The 8452-nt window shown below is 36.6% G+C and overlaps 1 protein-coding gene across 1 annotated transcript in view; it reads left to right on the top strand.

The window, feature by feature from the left end:
- ADAMTS16 (ADAM metallopeptidase with thrombospondin type 1 motif, 16) overlaps positions 1 to 8452 on the top strand; it is a 192356-nt gene that overhangs the window by 133124 nt on the left and 50780 nt on the right. The window lies entirely within an intron of this gene.

Genomic DNA, 8452 nt, shown 5'->3' with positions numbered 1-8452 from the left:
AAAAAAAAAAAAAACACCACACTCACACACACGCACACAACAGCACTAAAATAAAATAAAAGATAAACACTGTTAGGGAACTATTCAGCTACAGTGTGACGTCACCAGATCAGGTAGGAATGCCGTGACTTGAAACTGTCTAATCACCTCAAAGTGCTGATTCTGAGGTATAAAAGATGACACCAACTGTATCTCCCCTGGGGAAGATGTCACTTCGCACCAAAACAATGAGCTTGAAATGTATTTAAGCAGGTACAGACATTGGCCTACATACGTCTCTAATGAAAGTCAAGTTATAACTACAGACAAACACAATAAACCGTAAGCCAGATTAATTGGACTTACTTCGTGAAACACTGAAAAGTAGCATAGAAACCATTGCAGAAGCAGTGGGGATATAACATTCACTTTCTAAATGTGAATGTGTCATTGTACATCTAGAAATGTGACGTAAGTAGTTCTGTAAAGTGTTTTGTACTTTGGGTTTCTATTTTTTGTTTGCTTGATTTTTATTTTGTTGTATGTGTATGTGTTTTATTTACTTATTTGTTTTTAAAGACTATTTTTTTCTGGCAGTTCTAGCTTCATTTCATAGCAACATTAAGCAGAAAGTAGAGTTACCATATATTTCCTAGGCCCACACTCATCCACCCTTCCCCTCCATCAACATTCCCCACCCGAGTGCTCTATTTGTTAAAATGTGTGAACCCATGTGGACACATCCCTACCACCCAAGTCCATCGTTTACATAGGCGCTAACTCTCAGTGTCATATATTCTGTGGGTCTGGACAAATGTATTCTGACATCGATCTACCGTGATAGTACAATACAGAGGAGCTTCACTGCCCTGCAGATCCTCCGTGCTCCGCCTGTTCATCTGTCCCTCCCTGACAACCCCTGGCAACCACTGACCTATTTACTGTCTTCATAGTGTTGCCTTTTCCAGAATGTCATATAGTTGGAATCATACAGCATGTGACCTCTTCAGATTGACTTCTTTCCCTTAGTCACATGCATATAAGTTTCCTCCGTGTCTTTTGGTAGCTCGTTTTTTCTTAGCCTTGGACAATATTTTATTGTCTGGATGCACCAGTTTTATTTATCCAGTCACCTGCTTAAGGACATCTTGGCTGTTTTACTTTTAGTACATTTTTAGTATTTTATATGTGTGTGTGTGTATATATATAATATATATTATAACTTATATTAGTATACTATAATATATAATATATAGTATACATAAGTATATATTATATATAAGTATACTTATATATAATATATACTTATAACATATATTATATATACTAAAATACTGATGTGTATTATGTATATACTAATGTGTGTATATATACACTAATGTATAATATATAATATGCTAATGTGTATTATATATACATATTTATTTTTAAATGTTTGTGTGTGTGTGTATACATATACACATACATATATATGTGTGTATATGTATACACACACACACACATATTTGTATATGATCCATATAAGAAAGGGCAGAAAGATACCTTGTGAACTTAAGAATACTTCTAGTTTTCAGGAAACTTAGCTGGTTATTTAGGTTAAATCATTAAATTTTTCATATTTTCATTACTCTGTTTTCTGGGACTCTAGTGTGGTTGGCTGTAAAATTCACTGAGATTTCCCATACTCAGCATAACTGTCCCTTAATAATTAAAACCATGGCACATGCTTCAAATATTTTGGAATGAGAATACAAAATAAACTGGTGGATAGACAGAATAGATAGATTGCATTACAAATCTATTTATATCTATGTCCATGCAATTATTTCAAGTGTACTAATAAGTGCTTCCTGAAATATTTGCTGAAAACTGCAAGCTTCATTCAGAATCAAGGTTCTGGGGTTGGAGGGAAGAACTCAATATATTGTTTTTAGACATAATTAGGCACCACTGCTCTATTCTCTTGACCCAATGACCCATGACTAATTTAGAATTGTGATTCTATATTTCCAAATGTATGGAAGCTTCATTTTTTTGTTATTTAAAAATAACATTTTTTTGTTATTTAAAGTGTTCTTATGTTGAAATAAAAGGAAGTTTTAAAGTTATCTTATTTTTGGCAGTTTTGAGACTTCCTTTATGACTTAGCAATGGGAATTTGTTATAAATATTTCCCGTGAGAATCAAGGAATGTGTTCTGAACAGGGTTATTCATATGACAACTAGATCAAATTCCATAGTTACTTATTTAAATCTGTTATGTTTTTATATTTGTCTACTTTCTCTGCTTCTGAGAGAAGTCTATTAAAATCTCACATTATGATTTTTTTTTTTTCCATTTCTTCTCTTAGTTTTACTTTACCATTGACTTTAAAATTCCACTTTGTGTTGTTAGGTAGTTATAGTTTCTGCATGAATTGTTCTTTTGTTATTAAGTAATAACCATCCTTATTTCTAATCTTGCTTTCCAATTTATGATTTATTTTGTCTGAAATTAACACTGCGGGTACCAGCTCCATTTATTTATTTATTTTTTTGACCTGTCTTACATTTCTTAATTCTTTTTATTTTTATATGTTAGTGTTGTTATGTTTTCCTATGTCTTTAGTAAATAATATTCTGCTGGATTTTGATTTTATCAAGTGAAGAATCTTTTTTTTTTAAGACAGCATCTCACTGTGTCACCCAGGCTGGAATGCAGTGGTACAATCTCGGCTCACTGCAACCTCCACCGCCCAGGTTCAAGCAATTCTCCTGACTCAGCCTCCCAAGTAGCTGGGATTACAGGCATGCACCACCATGCCCAGCTAATTTTTACATTTTTGGTAGAGAAGGGGTTTTGCCATGTTGCTCAGGCTGGTCTTGAACTCCTGACCTCAGGTGATCCACCCGTCTCGGCCTCCCAAAGTGCTGGGATTACCGGCGTGAGCCACAGTGCCCGACCAAACCTATCTCTTTTAACATAAGCTAAATCTCTTCTTATGGAGTGTGGTTATATTTGGATTTAGGTTCACCAATTTATTGTATGTCTTCTACTTACCATGTCTCCTTTTCTTCATCTTATCATTTCATGCCTCTGCTCATTTCTAACGAATCCATAGAATTGTCTTTATTCTATTCCATTTCCACTACTGCTGGAAGTGATATATTCTGCTATAAGACCACTATTTTCTGATTTAAAATAGATAAGACAGACCCTAGTATAAATAACTATAACTTGCTAAATATCCAGGATTACTCACACATGATTATCTTAAAACTCTGAGAAATAAGTAATTTACATAAAGAGCTAAGTGAGTTGTGATGAGCTTAAACTGAAGATGAAATCTTTTTGCAGACCTGTGATGCAGTGTTGCTAGATTTTCTGTGCACATTCTTCAAGGGGTGTTGGAAAGCAGCAGGTCAAGGGTCAGGTGCTCTGCTGCAGACACACTAGGATGGAAGGTCTCTGGAGAGACTGGGCCAGTGAGCATAAAGGAAGGATACTTATAACATATATTATATATACTAAAATACTGATGTGTATTATGTATATACTAATGTGTGTATATATACACTAATGTATAATATATAATATGCTAATGTGTATTATATATACATATTTATTTTTAAATGTTTGTGTGTGTGTGTATACATATACACATACATATATATGTGTGTATATGTATACACACACACACACATATTTGTATATGATCCATATAAGAAAGGGCAGAAAGATACCTTGTGAACTTAAGAATACTTCTAGTTTTCAGGAAACTTAGCTGGTTATTTAGGTTAAATCATTAAATTTTTCATATTTTCATTACTCTGTTTTCTGGGACTCTAGTGTGGTTGGCTGTAAAATTCACTGAGATTTCCCATACTCAGCATAACTGTCCCTTAATAATTAAAACCATGGCACATGCTTCAAATATTTTGGAATGAGAATACAAAATAAACTGGTGGATAGACAGAATAGATAGATTGCATTACAAATCTATTTATATCTATGTCCATGCAATTATTTCAAGTGTACTAATAAGTGCTTCCTGAAATATTTGCTGAAAACTGCAAGCTTCATTCAGAATCAAGGTTCTGGGGTTGGAGGGAAGAACTCAATATATTGTTTTTAGACATAATTAGGCACCACTGCTCTATTCTCTTGACCCAATGACCCATGACTAATTTAGAATTGTGATTCTATATTTCCAAATGTATGGAAGCTTCATTTTTTTGTTATTTAAAAATAACATTTTTTTGTTATTTAAAGTGTTCTTATGTTGAAATAAAAGGAAGTTTTAAAGTTATCTTATTTTTGGCAGTTTTGAGACTTCCTTTATGACTTAGCAATGGGAATTTGTTATAAATATTTCCCGTGAGAATCAAGGAATGTGTTCTGAACAGGGTTATTCATATGACAACTAGATCAAATTCCATAGTTACTTATTTAAATCTGTTATGTTTTTATATTTGTCTACTTTCTCTGCTTCTGAGAGAAGTCTATTAAAATCTCACATTATGATTTTTTTTTTTTCCATTTCTTCTCTTAGTTTTACTTTACCATTGACTTTAAAATTCCACTTTGTGTTGTTAGGTAGTTATAGTTTCTGCATGAATTGTTCTTTTGTTATTAAGTAATAACCATCCTTATTTCTAATCTTGCTTTCCAATTTATGATTTATTTTGTCTGAAATTAACACTGCGGGTACCAGCTCCATTTATTTATTTATTTTTTTGACCTGTCTTACATTTCTTAATTCTTTTTATTTTTATATGTTAGTGTTGTTATGTTTTCCTATGTCTTTAGTAAATAATATTCTGCTGGATTTTGATTTTATCAAGTGAAGAATCTTTTTTTTTTAAGACAGCATCTCACTGTGTCACCCAGGCTGGAATGCAGTGGTACAATCTCGGCTCACTGCAACCTCCACCGCCCAGGTTCAAGCAATTCTCCTGACTCAGCCTCCCAAGTAGCTGGGATTACAGGCATGCACCACCATGCCCAGCTAATTTTTACATTTTTGGTAGAGAAGGGGTTTTGCCATGTTGCTCAGGCTGGTCTTGAACTCCTGACCTCAGGTGATCCACCCGTCTCGGCCTCCCAAAGTGCTGGGATTACCGGCGTGAGCCACAGTGCCCGACCAAACCTATCTCTTTTAACATAAGCTAAATCTCTTCTTATGGAGTGTGGTTATATTTGGATTTAGGTTCACCAATTTATTGTATGTCTTCTACTTACCATGTCTCCTTTTCTTCATCTTATCATTTCATGCCTCTGCTCATTTCTAACGAATCCATAGAATTGTCTTTATTCTATTCCATTTCCACTACTGCTGGAAGTGATATATTCTGCTATAAGACCACTATTTTCTGATTTAAAATAGATAAGACAGACCCTAGTATAAATAACTATAACTTGCTAAATATCCAGGATTACTCACACATGATTATCTTAAAACTCTGAGAAATAAGTAATTTACATAAAGAGCTAAGTGAGTTGTGATGAGCTTAAACTGAAGATGAAATCTTTTTGCAGACCTGTGATGCAGTGTTGCTAGATTTTCTGTGCACATTCTTCAAGGGGTGTTGGAAAGCAGCAGGTCAAGGGTCAGGTGCTCTGCTGCAGACACACTAGGATGGAAGGTCTCTGGAGAGACTGGGCCAGTGAGCATAAAGGAAGGCATCCCTGACTCACACAGAGGGGCTGCTCGCATTTGGAGTGGGGTCAGCCAGGACTATTGAGCCTAGAAACAGGACCCAGCACAACTGGCCCCAGAAAGGGAACATCTCCCTCAGAGTATGACCACTAGCCTCATTTTTCCCTTTTTTCTTGCCAAAAACGAGAAACAAAACAAAACGAACAAAAATGCAAAGAAACAAACAAACAAACAAAAACCCTGTTTTATTAACCCTGTGTTTATTAAGAATAAATATGTTTTAGTGTTACAATTTCTTTGAAGATACTCACCTAGGCCTCGTTTTCGAGAGCATTGAAGTCTGTTAACGAAAACATGGCGACACTTTGCGGTCTTTTAAACCATCCTTTGATTCTGAAAATCGCAGATCCTAAATGTGTTGGACGTGAAATGTATGAAGATGTCACTACTTTAGAATTTGTGACTTTCAATGACAGAGTTGGATTGAAATCTCCCCTCATGCGGTCTCACAGTCTGAGGTTTGCTAATGTAATTTAAAAGAACAGTCAAATGTCAGGGGAAGGACAGATGCTTCAACCACATCACAGAAGAAAACCAAGCTTCCTCCCCATTCACCAAGACAGCTTTTATCGGGGAGACTGTATATACTACAGCGTGTGTTCAGTTACTCAGCAGATACTTACTGAGTGATAGACAGCCCCGCACCTGCCACAGACTACATGGTTTGGAAGTGGCCCCTGAGCTATAGGGTCAACGTGCTGGAGAGGAGTGGTTGCTCACCAGGCCGACCAGTGAATGCACAGAATCATTTCAAGGTTTGAAATGATTGCAGTCATCATGAAGGAAGACCACAGTCTCCTAGAATGCATGGGTTTGTCTGGATCCAGTGCAAGGCAAGAATCCATGCAAGAATTCCTCTCTCAGCTCCAGCCACCCACACTGTCCCGGAGTCTGATTTTACTTTAACACCAAATGAAATTCCAATAGTTAGGACTTTTTCATTGTTTTGATGCATTTGTGATCTATTTCCTTAATTTACAAAGACTAAGCTGAGTGTGGTGACTCACACTTGTAATTCTAGTACTGTAGAAGGGTGAGGCCAGAGGATCGCTCGAGGATAGGAGTTTGAAACTAGCCTGGGCAACACAGTGAGACCTCATCTACACAAATAGTAATAATTTTAAAAATTAGCCAGGTGTGATAGCATGTACCTGTAGTGCTAGCTACTCAGGAGGCTGAGGCAGGAGGATTATTTGCACCTGGGAGGTCAAGGGTGCAGTGAGCTATGATCACCCCACTGTCCTCCAGCCTAAGTAACAGAACAAGACTCTGTCTTAAAAAAAAAAAAAAAGAAAGAAAGAAAGAAAAAAGACTAAAGAGAAGAGAAGAATCTGTATAGATTGTTAAAATTCAACACTTAAACTAAATTTAGGTTTTGTTTCTTATGTCTAGTATTTCAGTGAACTTTTATTAGTTAGTCACCACATGAGAATTGTTTAAAACATTGTATTGTACTTTAAAGCCATCTATGAGAAGTCACAGTTCCCTGCCCCAGCCACCTCCAACCTCAATGACTCAGCACCGAGAATTGCAGTGACTTTGGTTTTCTTCTGGGATCCTGATATTTGGAAATAACATGCACGATAGCCATTTTCCTATTTATTGATTTTAAAGATTATCCTATTGCCCATTGCAGGTGAGGACTTAGCCTTCTTGTGGCACCTTTTATCAGTTTTATATCACTCAGCCCTCTCACCACCAACTTCCTGTCCCTCTGTCCTGCTTACATGATTAGAACCCATGGTTGCTCATTGTCATCACTACTTATTATTGTTGCTAGCTAAGCAGAGCTCCCTGATTCTGTCTTCTTCCATGTATAGAATGTTGTTTGTCTAGAAGCTAATGATTGCCTGACTTTTGTTTGCTTAAGTTTGTTACATAAATTCCGAAAGATATATTAAGTTCATGGATTCATTTAACAAATATAATTGAGTGTCTACTATGTGTCAGGCCCTTGGGACGCCTTAGTGAATAAACAGACAAAGCTCCCCGTCCTGGAGGAGCATGTATTTAAGTTGGGGGCGACACAGAGTCAACAACAGATGCAGTGTTTATTTAGACCATATGCTTTGACTTTATGTTTATTTCTATTTTTTTACTTACAGATGTTTATAAACATAGTGTATTTTAAATGATAGCATATTTTAGAAAGTGATGTGTCATGGATAAAAATGAAAAAAAGGGAGGAAAAAAATGAATAAAAAACCAACCAAACAAACAAACAAAACGAAGGGAGAAAGGGAGATTAGAATTCCAGGAGAAGGGGGTGCAGGTGGTAGGGTAGACTGAATAGAAAGCGCCATTTGAACAAAGGTTAGGAGGAGATGAGCATGTGAAATGCCCATGCTCTATTTTGCCCACACAGGCTAATCTCTCCATCCCTTTTTCCCTGCACTCCTCATTCCCAGCGCTGCCCTCCTTGTTCCAGTCCAGGCCTGTTACCCTCCTGGAGCTTCCTGTGTGTCTCTTGCCATGCTGAACACCCTGTTTGTGGATGCCAGGCATTGTCTGTATGTGGGAAACACAGAAGCAATCTTCTGACTGCCTCTAAGGCTTCTCAACTAGCAAAGAGAACAGGATTCTGGGGCAGAAGTCACTTTTCCCGGGAGTTTTAGCGTAATGTCCTTGTCTCCCATCCACTGTGGCTACTGAGAAGTTCATTGCTCCTCCAATCCCCAGTCCTTCATTTGGAAACTGTCTTTTTTTCATTTTCCTCTCCCCTTTCTGGAAGCTTTAAGGACTTTTACTTATTCCTGGTTTCTTATGTGCTTTAA

Source organism: Mandrillus leucophaeus, unplaced genomic scaffold, assembly GCF_000951045.1.
Source record: "Mandrillus leucophaeus isolate KB7577 unplaced genomic scaffold, Mleu.le_1.0 Scaffold89, whole genome shotgun sequence".
Classification (NCBI taxonomy): Eukaryota; Metazoa; Chordata; class Mammalia; order Primates; family Cercopithecidae; genus Mandrillus; species Mandrillus leucophaeus.
Note: the sequence above shows the minus strand (reverse complement) of the source record. Positions and strands in the feature narration are given on the sequence as shown.